Below are 13,500 nucleotides of genomic sequence, written 5' to 3'. Positions count from 1 at the left end.
CACTGTATAAAATCAAAAAGAAAGTTCATCTTTAAGATATATATATTTTTAGCAGCTGACCCATGTGATACAAGTTGCTGTACAAAATGTATTTTTGTGGCAAGGGGCTTTAAAGACAAGATATTTTCCTATGTTGAAAAAATCCTTCCACTTTAAATGAGAGGTAATATTCTCCAAGTGCTGGGCAACACCATTCCTCTCACATTTAAGTGACAGAAATGCCTTCTCCTTCTGTCTTATCCACACACATATTTGAGTTGTAACACTAATTCTCATTTCTCTGCTGTTCATAGAGGAAATCTTATGGCATGCCAAACAAATACATTTTAAAGAGAGATGTTTTTTTTTAATGAAAAAAAAAATCTTCAGCAAAGTAGATGTGACCTGAAGGTCTCTGTTTCCACAAATCTTACAACAGAATACTACTATTTAACAGTGGGCTTGTGTATCTTTATAACAGCAAAGATAACAAGGCTCTACACAAATTTGGGATTGTACCTTAATCACAAAAAAAACCCCTGATGTCAATAAAAAATGAGGCAGATATAACACTCTCTTGCTGGTACAAGCTGGGGAAACCCCAGACAGCTGAAGTGACTGGAAGCCCCTGGAGAAGTTTGCATGTAGGAGGTGACAGCAATCTCCCAGGCACTGGATGGTGGAGTGATACTCAACCATGCATACCTCAGGGTCCCGTAACCTAATGGCAAACTCCACAGATAATGGTGCATACCTTCTTTGAGTAGAGAAGGACTCAGGATATCTGGTAGCCCTGTCCCAGCATAGAAACACAAAGCCAGGAGGCACCTTGAAAATGTCACACTGGCCATGGCTAAGGAAGGACAGATCTGAGCTAACTCACCATGAGAGTTGTTTTTCCAGCTGTTCCTGGAGCCTCCCTTCCTTCCCTTCAAACCTCAAAGACAGGGAAAACTGATTACTGCCTTGGTTCTCACAGCAGCTTCACATCACACCTCTCTGTTGTAGAAGCCATGCTAAAACTGTTCAGAAGCTGTATGTTGCTTAAGAGACACGTTTTGACTGCCCCTGTTCTAGCATTTATGTCTCTCTTAACCAGCAGGTATAGTGTACTCATATCTGCATCAGTCCTCCAGTTTGACTTCCTACCAAGCTATCAGCCCCAAACTGTAGCTGTACTACCTGTCTGGACTGAAATTAATCCAAGTTTTCTGTGCGTCAGTGTGGGGGTAGAATTGCCTTTGCTCAGCAGGCTGCAAATGCACTCTTCAGTCATTCAGAGCTCTGCCGACAGCCAGCTCTAATTTTACTCTATTTTGTTTATGCTGGAGTGGTTGGGCTAGTGGGTTTTTTTCCCTAACCTCCACTTAATCTACCTTTATCTTTCTAATAACATCTTCTAATAGTATCTTCCATCCTGATTTATTTATGGCTACTGCCCATTCATCCAGATATTACTTCTGAAAGTGATCTAAAATTGAGTCTAATTACTTTGAAGGTGCCGGGGGTAAGTCACTTATTTGTAGGTTAAGTTTTAGATTTGAAATGCTATTGAGATAGATGCATTTTCTGTGTTGTTCCTGCTCTTAATCACACTGCAGTCTAGATGGGAAGGGAATACAGTGAGGGGGGAGTAGTGTGGGTGTGTGCCAGTATTTATTTCTGAAAGCTTACAATCTCAAAGGAAAAGTGACTGATAGATTATCTTTTCTTGCCTGGCAGGTGGTACTTAGCATAGGGAAGTTACATTGGCCATGCTCAGTCCTTTCATGCTCCAATTGAAGGAAACAAATGGTCAACAAAAAGCACAGGGAGAAATCCATTCCAGAGATGCTTTAACATGTCATCTCAGTTTGCAAACATTGCTTGCTTATTTGTCTTTTTTGAAACAACAAATCTCCTCATGAGATGTTACAGCAATGTGACAGAACAAAGAGGCATCCTGCAATTTGGCAAGCAGTGTCACTGGCAAAGCTCAGTATAGGAGGTGATTCTGCAACACCACAGCAAGCCGTGTGATGGGAGGTGTGGATATTCTGTATGCTTCAGTGCCAGGCTGAAGCTAGTTTCTGCTTCTGCTGCCATTGTGATCCATTTGTCTTAGAGGTGTAAAAAAGGAAAACATGAAGCCAGTAATTTCTCCTTCTGTCTCAACACAAACTCTAGTGAAACTAAAATTAAACATTTGTTTAACCTGGTTTTGAGATCGTCTGGAGGTGCACCTTCAACACTTACTTAAGTACTCACTCTGTCCTTTTTGCACTGGAATGCTTTGGTTTTTTCCCCTCCAATACCTAGCTCCTATTACTTGATATTATCGGATGTTATTACCTAGGAAGTCAGCATCTGGTCCTTATGTATGAGTGAAAGAAGCCATTTTGTTTCATCTGTTGCATTTCAGCATGAAACATTTAGCATGAAATGAAGACTTCTTTTTTCTTTTTTCTTTTTTTTTTGTTTTACACACCAAATGTATGATGTGCAGGCTATGAGGAAAAAAAATAGCTCACATATAAAAATACTCTTAATTATTACATTGGAAGTTCATGTCTCCCAGGGTCAGTCAAAATGAATGTGACAACATCTTTCTATACAGTCTTGGCACTATAAGCAGCAAAAAGAGCCCAGAATTCCCATGTAGGGAATCTTAGATTTTTGGTAGATTCCCTCTTGAAAACCAGTTAAACCAAAATAGTTCTGTGTATATAAAGCATATAGGAAATTTAAACAAAGAGTTGAAAACAGTAGTGCTATGGATTCCTTGTGGACTCTAAAAAGAAAATGGCATGGGTGAAAAGCAAAGGAATAATGAATAGGCAAGTTGGCAACAAAAAGGAGGCCCTAGCACACGGAGAATATAGTGATAGGAAAGGTTTAACAGGAAAACAGAAAAATAAAAATAGACTCCAGGAATATTTTGGGCTTCCAGCCTCTAGTGAGAAGGAGCAGCTGAATCCCAACTTTACTGAAGAGTTTGGACAGAGTTAACAAGAAGCCCATCAAATAATTCCAGTGTCTGTCAACAGATGTTATCAGGCAGGAATCTGCAACTCATCTTCACTTCCATCTTCATCTCCAACTCACCTTCAAAGAGAGCAGAGCTATTCTGGAAGTATTCATAAGAAAAGAGAGGAAGCAAGGAGAGACTTCTGTGGGGGTCCTACTATGGCCGACCATGAGAAGTAGCAGGAAATGCTACCAGGATACAACCGCTGCTGCAACAACAAATGCAGTGACCAGCTTGTCCTGATGGTTTATCCAGAGGCCACTTCACTGAGAGATGGGTGGCTGGTGCTGGGGCTCAAATCAGCATTTATGCAGCCACAGATCTTCATTCCTCCTTTCCAGTGCACTCCCTCCTGAGGAGCCGGTGCCCCCAGGGCCTCATTTGGTCTCTGCTGAGTCCATGAGTGGCAGAGAAGGTCCAACAGTGTAGAGCCGAGATGGCTGAGATTTTCTCCTCAGAGCCCTGCTTGCAATAGTGACAGCCATTACATACCAGCTCAGGCCTTGTATCTTTCTCTCCCCTCGCTTCACTGGTCTTTCTTTCCTCTTCCCTTCAAGTTACTGCAAGTCAGTTCCAGACAAGCCTTTTGTTTTCATTTACAACACAGATCCTTCTTTTCCCCATTTCTATGGTTTTCAGTGTGATAAAATGACACTTCTGACAAGCAAGCCTTCCTCTTCCCCCACCTTCCCTCATTCTGTGGATGTTTTCTCAGCCAATTAATCTAACAGTATGTATTATTTAGGTTTGAGAGGCTGGCGTGACCCCTGAAGAAGACAGAATGTGTTGCTGGGAATGGAGGGGTGGGGATGACAGAGAGGACCACAAGGAGCCTCCAAACTGCCTGAATTACTCATCAGGATGGTGGCAACGTGGAAGCCTGGCATATCTTCCTTCTCTGTCTCCTTCCTGACAGACATCTCTGACATACATCTGTCAATACACCATGGTGCCATTGTGTATGTGCCTGTGTGATGAGAAGAGGCATAAAGTTCTAATGAAATGCTACCAAGTAAGCATTATGGATGTGTCTATCAGGCTTTCTGAAGATCTTTTCACATAATTAGCAGGTAGGAACAATGCAAAATACTAGTTGGAGAGGGATTGTTCTTCCCCTCTGAACACACCTCTCCAAAAAGAATGGCCAAGTTTTCAAGAATAAATGAAATAACTTGACAGAAAAGGAAAAAAAAAAAAAAAAGAAAAAAAAGGAGAAAAAATCCAATTTTTTTTCCCATCCCCTCCTTCCAGTCACATTTTTCTGTCAAATTGAAAATCTTTGTGCTAGAAATGCTGCTTAGTTACATGGAACAACATACTAGACATTGCAGTCAAATTTCAAAACCAGCTTTTCTACTCAAATTCTGAAGGAATTTGCTTAGTTTTCTTTGATTTTTCCCCAAACCTTGGTTCCATTTAGTTTTAGCTTGCTCTAGGAAAAACATCCTCAGCTTGCCCTCAGAACCTACTGATCCATAATTCTTTTAATTTATTTTCAGACTGTGTACCTGGATTTTGCGTCTTTCAAATTCACATGGGTTAGAAATTCTCTCCCTGTGTTTTATGTTAAATCTACTAGTGTAACATAATATTACATATATATCAATGCATTAAGATGTATTAATCATGATAAAATCCAGGGGCTCATCATTGAAAACATGCAGAAAAAAGGTCTCTGATTTCCTAGAGCATCTTTTCCCCTGAAAAAAACCCCAACAAATCAGTATAACAGTGTTACTGGATCATCATCTCCCAATATTCCACAGGAATAGTGGAATATTAGCAGTGTTCTCTTGGATGTGACAGGTTCTTCAATGATCCCATCTGATCACTTTGTGGAATTTTCCCTGTAAGCAATATTGTCTTTAAAACCCCTGGCAGCTGCCTGAATGTAGCTCGGCATATGAGGCTCTTAACACTTTTGCTGCAAAGCTTCCCATTACTCTTCTTTTCCATTTTGCTCACAATGGACTGCTGAGTGAAAAGCCTGAAGAACTCTGTGCTATGTGTAGGAAGGAGCTTTAAAAAAGCAAATACTGCCATGTGTGAAGACTTCATAGGCTGTACTACAGTGGCATCAACCTGTTGCACTGCTACCAATTCCTAATAACTCATCAAATACTCAGCTGCTGTCTACTGTTTTGAAATGACAAAGGACTTTCTAGTCACAGCGTGAACCTTAAGAGCAACCTTTCTTCAAATGCAGTGGGAATGCCCTGGCTCCTTGAATTGGTACAGGTAAATGAAGCTGGCATGCAGCTATGTGTCTCTAGCTCTGGAATGAGAAGGATGCTGTGCAGGGGTGTGTACAACATTTTAAAGGGGAAAAAAAACAGTGCAGAAAAGTAACACTTCTGACAGCTTCACAAAAGAGGAAGGACAAGAAGTTAATTTTCATTTGTGTGGCTTATGGGAGATTTAGCTTCAGCCCAAGGCAGTTTGTTTCATTAAAAATAAAGAAAACAATTAACAATGTTGGACAAACCTTTACTACAAAATCCAACAGAGCATTTTCTTCTTCTTATCACGCATCATTCGATAAACAGATCAGAACCAAAAAAAATCATGGAAGCTCTTCCTTTCTGTATTATTTTTGGCTTTTTGAAGGGGATATAAAGCCAAATTTTAAATATAGGTATATATTTAAAAGCGTGTGTGTGTGTGTGTGTGTGTGTGTGTGAAAGGCCATGGCCTTTCTTCCCAGGTCCTTGAAATAATGGTCTGTGAGACTGTAGAAGAGCCTGAGTGGCTGTGACAATTCTTTCATTAACCACTGCAAAAGAAAAGAGATATTTTGTAAACTAGAAGCTTGTGGGCTCTAATGGCAGATTTTCACATGGGATAAACATATGTTCAGTTTGCTTATAGCAAGTAAATTTCCCATTTCACTATAAAAAACAATAAAAGTCTTATTTTAACTGAGAGAAATTTCACTTTAGAACACTCCAGTAATTACTTGCAAAAATCAGTTCTCTGCTCCCAAATGTTCAAGGGGGTGATAAGAAGAACAGTATGAAATTCTGGCTACCTCTTAATATACCTATAAATCTCAAAAATACCTGAAACAGTCACGTTTTCTGCCTTTCATGGATTAAGATTCAATGTCAAATTTGAAGACTGTTGAAAAATAAGATGTGGATAGAAGTTGACAAGATCAGTACTCAGTTGGAGAACAGGACAAGGGAAGTCTGGATGCCGGTACTCTTGTTCTAGAAGATAAAATCTAGTTCGCAAATATCAGGAGAACTAAACTACCAAGTCCCCTTTGAATGTTTCAAATACACCTTGATGTTGAACATTCCAGTTGCATTATAACAACTCTTCCCACAAGCCAGCATTTTGGTTATGGCACTTTGAGCCCATTCAAAACTGTACAAGTGAAAGGAGGGAAACAAATAGTGTAGGAGAAATTATTCAGTTGATAACTTCTCCAGAGTTTGTCTATGGTCTAAAGGACCTTTGTTTCACAGAAAACAGTGAACAGATTCACTCTGGGTGCCTTGCAAATTTTCAACTCTTGTCCCAGTTATTCCCTGCATCCTATAGCTATCCTGCTTTTAGAAAAAGACTAGAAAGACTGCACAATTCGACAGTTATTTTTGAGAACATAGGGAAACTTTTGCAAATGGTGCCATTTAATCTTTCACTCTAGGTCTGTGGCTCAAACCTCCAAATTACCCTTTCAGATTCTACAAATTCAGACAGACAACATGATCCAACAATATACCTCAAACCCTTGAGACTCTAGCCCTCAGATAAGTCTGAATCCACAAAGACCATGCTTCTTTTTTTAACATACACTCCATGGTATATTCTGGCCTAAGTTTGACTTATAAATTCACATATGCATAAAACAAGAGCTACTTAAGCATGATATGCTGCAATACCAGAACTTTTCTATTAATATAGCAGTATTCAAAGCTTTTTTTTTTTTAATGTCTGTGCAATTGGAAGCAATGGAAAAGGAGACTCAGGCATAAATAAGGTAAAAGCAAGAGTAGACTAGAGGGATTTGATACTATACCTAAAACAAGATTTCGTTCCTGGGACAGAGAGTCTGAAATCCTCGTGCCAGTGTTTTTCCCCTTCATAATTTTTTTTAGGTGGTTTCTCACTTGTCATGGTTTGATGTGGCAGCCTTTTCTGGTAAGGGGGAAGGGGCTGTAAAGATGGCTCCTGTAAGAAGTTGCTCCCCAGCTCTGAGCCAGACCCACTGCTGGGCCTGAGCCAATTAGATGCCTTCACGATCACTTTTTAAGAAGAAGCCGGAAGAGGAGGTTTCTTCCTCTATCTTCCTCCATCTTCTTCCTTCTACCCCTTCTTTTTCTTCTGGCTGATGGTGGTGCAAGGAGTAGAAACGGTGACAGAAACAACCATGCGGACTCCAAGGTCAGGGATGAAAGAGAGGAGGAGGTGTGCTGGAGCAGAGACTCCCCTCCATTCTGTGGAGACAACTGGTGAAGCTGAGATTTATTTTCATTTCTGTAAAGACCCCGCATCAGCAGTAGAGACTCATTTTGATAATGAGCCCATATCAGGCGCAGAGACTCATTTTGCTAAAGCTGGCCACAGACAAGGGGCAGCGATTCACTTCATTAAAGGCCTCGAGCCAGGGGCAGTGATTATGGCCAGAGGAGGCCGTGTCCCGTGGTGGGGAGGCAGAGATATCAGGAGCAGTGAGCTGGGCCCAGGAAGAAAGGAGGGATGGGGGAGGGAGATCTTAAAGTGCTGGTTATAATTTTCTCATCACTCCTTTTTTTTTACTTTTATTCCATTCTGTTTCTTATAGAATAAACTTTCCTACTTTCCTCCCTAAGTCAAATACTGGAGTCTCTTTTGCCCAGAACCGTAATTGGCAGCGAGCCCTCCCTGCCCATGTCTTAATCCACAACAGTCTTGCTTATCTTTTTACTCCCATTTCACTGGGGCCTCCATCATCCTACGAGGGTGGGGGTGAATGGGGGCACCAAGCGAGAGACTGTCGTGGTGCTGCTGTGTTAGCTGGGCCAAATCACGACATCACCACAGGAGTTTTGTGATACACAGCAAAAAGCGTGTGACTGACAGATTCAGCATGACACAAAACCAGCAGTGAATCAAACATCAACACATCCTTGCATTCCCTCTCCCTGACTTGGCACATGGTCACACAGAAGGACAACTTGTTTTGACCTCTTAGTGGTTTTGCTGCATTCATTGCTTCTTGGCATCAGTTCCACATTCAGTTTTTCTCTCTCCCTCCAGACTCCCACAACATATTCCCTTTGTTCAACTCTGAGTTTTGGCTACATGCCTGACTCTTCTAGTTCTCCCATCTATGAGCATTAATGAATAGGGAGCACCCTTGGCTCGTGCTTTGTTTCTGGAAGAGGCATCAGTAATGCCAAAAAATTTATACAAGTGTAGAAACTCAATAGTGATCAAGTTAAAACCTGGGGATAGGTAAAACAGAACAAAATAGGAGTGGGACCTGAATTAATGATGATAAAGCTTCTGTAAGGAGTTATTTGAGTTGTGAAAACATTTAAGAAGACCAAAGAAAATAAAGACCACCTTATAGTCACTGTTTTTACAATTTTCTTTTGGGAAGCAATACTTAGTTTTGCCATACTGTCAGCTCACAACACACATCACCACAGACCTCCTACCATCTCTTCCTATTTGCTGGTTAAACTATGCTCTCCTTCCTGCCTATATAAAACTGTTACTGAAGGAGTGGTACAAGTTTGTAGGTCCAGTGATGAGCGAGAGTGGCATTAAAATAAAGGTTATACAAAGATAACTATGTGAACATAAGACTCTTTGGCAGTAATTCCTAAACAACAGATCAAAGAGGAGAAATATAGGTATGGAAATAAACTGCAAAGAAGCAAAATAAGGTTATCATAGCTGAACTGGGAAGCAGCCTTAGGGGATAGTTATTTGGAAGAGAAGAAGGTGAGATATTATATTTGAAAGACAAATCATAGCAAGAAGGTGGGTCTTGCAATGAGATTATTGATCTTTTCCATGCTGCTCAATGTTGAAATATCCTGAATACAAATAGAGGCTTTTAATAGATTCCAGGTATTTTAAAGAAAAGGTTTAAATGTGTGGTCACTTCTGAGACTCCCACATGGCCACTCTTTGAGATCAATACCTGCAATTAAAAGGAAAAAAAAAAAAAGAGAAAAGACCAAAATAAGATGGAAATGAAGGAAGAAAGATAGATTTCTGTGCTTGGCATTTGCTTTTATTCTGACAGTACCATGTGCTTAGATCCCCAGACCCTGTTCATGAGTGATGGAAAAGAAAATGCCTGATGGATTCTGACATGGAGAGACCATCTGGGCAGAGGCTGGACTTAGAGTTGTAAAAGCCATATGAGAAAGTGAAATTCAAATATGATGGACCCTCACTGCTGCCACACAGAGAGGATGACTTGAAAGACAAAAGGCAGTGACAATTCCAAGAAAGATGTTTCCATAGCAGAATGCTGGGAGCAGTCAGTTGTGGAAAATCTGGGGTGGAAGAGAATGAGCCACTAGACTAGCAGAAAATTAGCTACAAGATGATTTTCAGATCAAAATTATTCTTTTTAACATGTCATTTATTATTATTTCACATGGATGCAGCAATAGTCCTGAGATGCTCTATGCACTGGGAGCCACAGGGATTCATAGTGAAGCAATGCTCTCTGTTGTACCACATTTAAGGATGCTGAAAGGCAAAAAGGATATCAGTATATCAAAATGAGACAAAAGGCTGTAACAGGTAAAATCATCAGCCCCAGTCACTGGTTAAATCACTAGAAATAAAACCAGATTCTTCTGAGTTGATTCAAAGGCTCCTTTTTATTTCAAAGTCAGTTTGGTTACACTCTTGCTGAATTGAATATCCTCATCCTTCTCTTGCTCTCTCTGGTGACAGAGACTCTCTTACATCAACACACAGTTGACATCAACATCTTTCTCTGGAAAGAACAAAAACACATGTCCTTTGCTCTCTGTTTCCTGTCTACAAATTAGAGTGAACGCTGCTTGCCCTCTGGCTTCTTGTATCCATTTTCTTTTCAGTTCTTCAGGGCAAAGATTCTCTCCTTTTACATCTTCTGCAGCATTAAAACATAAAATAGTGGCCAATCTTGGCAGAAAATGTGGCTCAAATGAAGAAAATTGTAGTTATCCTATTTTTCAGAAAGGGAGGAAGTACGGATTTTGCTATTTTGCAATGTTTCAATAAAAAGGCTTGAGTAATAAATATTAACTTTACAGATCTTGAAGTACCAGCCACTACCATTACACTTATCAGACCAGGCTGGGAACACAAATTACGTTTGCAATCAGAGTCCTAACCTGGTATACTTCTCTCCTTTTAAAAACATTGCATGTTCGCCATTCTCATAGAGAACTTTGTGACCTTGTTTCTTGGATTATGCTTCTTCCTGCAGAAGTGGCTAAAATAGCTCAGGGAACAAGTTGTGGTGGTTTTGGGGATTTTTTACACGGTTTTTACTCCTTTGAGAAGGCAAATGCCTGGACATTACTCCTCCAGTGCAGCAACTAATAATAGATGAATGACTGTGCATACGGCCATCATGAGATAACAAAGAATTGGCTGCCACAAGATCATTTCAGGGATTTCTACATTTTAAGGCTTTAAAAAATATTATCAGCTCTTCAAAAGCTACAGCTTTCAAGTTGGCCTATTTCCTATATTTTCCTTGAATATAGAATGGAAAAAAAAATAAACAAAGACCAAAACCCAAAACCTGGAAATATGAGCAAAAGCTTTGTTTGCAGGAAGATCAGTCAAACCATAAAATAAACTCATAAAAAAGGACTGACAGGAACCATAAATCTCAATTGCTTTATAGAAAATGGAGCAAAGCTGACCCCGACAAGGCAGTTATCACAGGGAGTGACATCATTGAGCTCACAAGAAATGCAAAATTCTTTGCAGAAATGCTGATTTCAGTGAATATTGTGATTGTCTGCAGTCAAAAGTGTTTGGAAAACTTTTAGTCTAGCTCAAAGCCAGTGACAAGGGAAGGAGAGGATAAATGAAGAGGAAAATGTTTGTTTTTCTTTCTTTTGGATAGCAATTAAGAACCAGAGGATTAGGCTGAAACCTTTTCTGAGGATTCATATCCCAGCTGAACTGGTACAGCTTTTGGCCGTAAACAATCCAGTACAACCACAGCTCAACAAAATACCACACAATACCATCAATTCTTGAATTTTCATTGTCCGTGAATCTATCTGGTTCAACTACAGGCCACTAACTGCGCCTCTTGACCCACTTTTTGTGCATCTGATCCTAACAGTCAAGAATTACATGTACATTCCTTATCCACTTCACCAAAAGTGGCTATTCTGTCCCAATTTATTTCTTCAGCCTCAACACTTGGGTGATTTGGCATGGTACATTTTTTTCCAGTTTGTTGAGTCTTGTAAACTGAGTGGAAAGCTCAAAGTTGAATATCTGATCACAGTAAATCCTTTAAAATATTGTCATCAGCACTTTAGTGAAACTGGACCATCCATGGGTTCAAAGAAAGGAGACTTTCAGAAAGGGACTGAGCACTGGGGCCTTTTGCACTTAAATCATAGAATCATAGAATGGTTTGTTTTGGAAGACAATTTAAAGATCATCTTGTTCCAACCCCACTGCCATGGGCAGAGACACTTTCCACTCAGCCAGGTAGCTCCAAGCCCCATTCAATGTGACCTTGAAAACTTTCAGGTATGGGATATCCACAGAATCTCTGGGTAACCTGTGCCAAGGCCTCATCGCCCTCTTCCTTACACCTAAACTAAATCTACCTTATTTCAGTTTGAAGCCATTTTTCGTTGTCCTCTAACTACCTGCCTTTGTAAAAAGTATCTCTCCATCTTTCTTGTTGACCTCTTTTAGGCTCTGAAAGGCTGCTATAAGGTTTACTTGGAGACTTCTCCAGGCTGAATGCCCCAACTCTCTCAGCCTGTCTTCACAGCAGAGATGCTCGAGCTTTCTGATCATCTTCATGGGCCTCCTCTCGTCTCACTCCAACAGCTCTGTGTCTTTCTTATGTTGGGGCTACAGAGCTGAATGCAGCACTGCAGGTGAGGTCTCACCTGAGGGGAGTAGAAGGGCAGAACCACTTCTCTTAACCTCCTGGCCATGCTGCTTTTGACGCAGCCCGGGATGTGATTGGCTTTGTGGGCTGCAAGCAGACATTGCTGTCTCATACTCAGTTTTTTCATTCACCAACACTCCCAAGACCTTCTCCACAGGGCTGCTATCAATCCATTCATCGCCCAGCTGTATTTGTGCTTGGGATTGCCCTGGCCCGTGTACAGGACCTTGTACTTGGCCTTCTGCACTTCATGAGGTTTGTACTCCACAGCATTTGTTCAGTATTCTTTCCTGCTACAAATTATTTATAGATACCATGGGGATTTTTTTTTTAATGTATAAAAAGTTATATTTCTCTCTCTTGCTAACTGTTCTGCTGTTCACCCTTGATGAACATTCTCTGATGTTTGTCTTTTTCTTTTGACTGTGATTTATTTACAAATATAGATTTACTTCTCTCCCTTTCTGAGTAACCTTTGGACCAAAGCTTTCAGCAAGAAAGGGACAGCCTGAGGTGGCTGGGCAGACAGTCTTTTCTTCTCTGCTTGTCTAGTTCAAAGTCTTCAAAGAGAAAAAACAGACCAAAGTTCAGCTCTGTTTACACAGCCTAAATATGGTATTATTTATCTCTTCTGAAGTCATACCTACCTTTGGGATGGGGCTTCCAGAAGAATAGTAATGCTGAGATTTCAAGAATAAGAGGAAGAACAAGGAAAGGAAGAAAACAATGACAGCAGAGGAATGTAGAATGCAAAAATTTCCATCTCCTCTTCTTCAGACTAAGCAGCCCCAGTTCCTACAGTCTTTCCTCATATGAAAGATGTTCCATTCCCCTGATCATCTTGGTGGTCCTGCAGTGGGCTCTCTCCAGAAGTTCTCTGTCCCTCTTGAGCTGAGGAGCCCAGAACTGCACACAGGACTCCAGATGAAGCCTCATCAGGGCAGAGCAGAGGGGGAGAAGAACCTTCCTTGACCTGCTGGTCACATTCTTCTTGATGCATCCAGGGATGCCATTGCCCTTCTTGGCCACGAGGGCACATTGCTGGCTCAAAATAGCCCCTAGGCACAGGCACCACTGGGAGTCGAACCCAGGATCTCCTGTTTACTAGACAGGCGCTTTAACCAGCTGAGCCATGGTGCCCACAAAAATCTAAGTATTGCTTTTGGTAAGAGTAGGTGTCTCTAAATCTAAAGAACAAGAAAGGGAGGAATTAGCCAAAGCCATAGATGAATTCACACACTCACACACACAGACCCACACTGTCCTGGTTTCTGTTGGAATAGGGTTAATTTTCCTCAGACGCTGGGCTCTAGGCAATGAGAAGCAACACTGGGCAACAGTCACTTTGTGTACTTCGTTACTGTTGTTTTGGCTGTTTGTTCTGACTTCTTGTCCTGTTCTATTCAATTGTCCTTAT

The 13,500-nt window shown here is 40.8% G+C and overlaps 1 non-coding gene across 1 annotated transcript; it reads right to left on the bottom strand.

Moving 5' to 3' along the window:
- Nucleotides 1-13,149: 13,149 nt before the first annotated feature.
- Nucleotides 13,150-13,223, bottom strand: TRNAT-AGU (transfer RNA threonine (anticodon AGU)). The gene has a single exon. It is a non-coding gene; the product is annotated as a tRNA-Thr (tRNA).
- Between the last annotated feature and the right edge of the window lie 277 nt (nt 13,224-13,500).

Source organism: Colius striatus, chromosome 9 (assembly GCF_028858725.1).
Source record: "Colius striatus isolate bColStr4 chromosome 9, bColStr4.1.hap1, whole genome shotgun sequence".
Lineage (NCBI taxonomy): Eukaryota > Metazoa > Chordata > Aves > Coliiformes > Coliidae > Colius > Colius striatus.
Note: the sequence above shows the minus strand (reverse complement) of the source record. Positions and strands in the feature narration are given on the sequence as shown.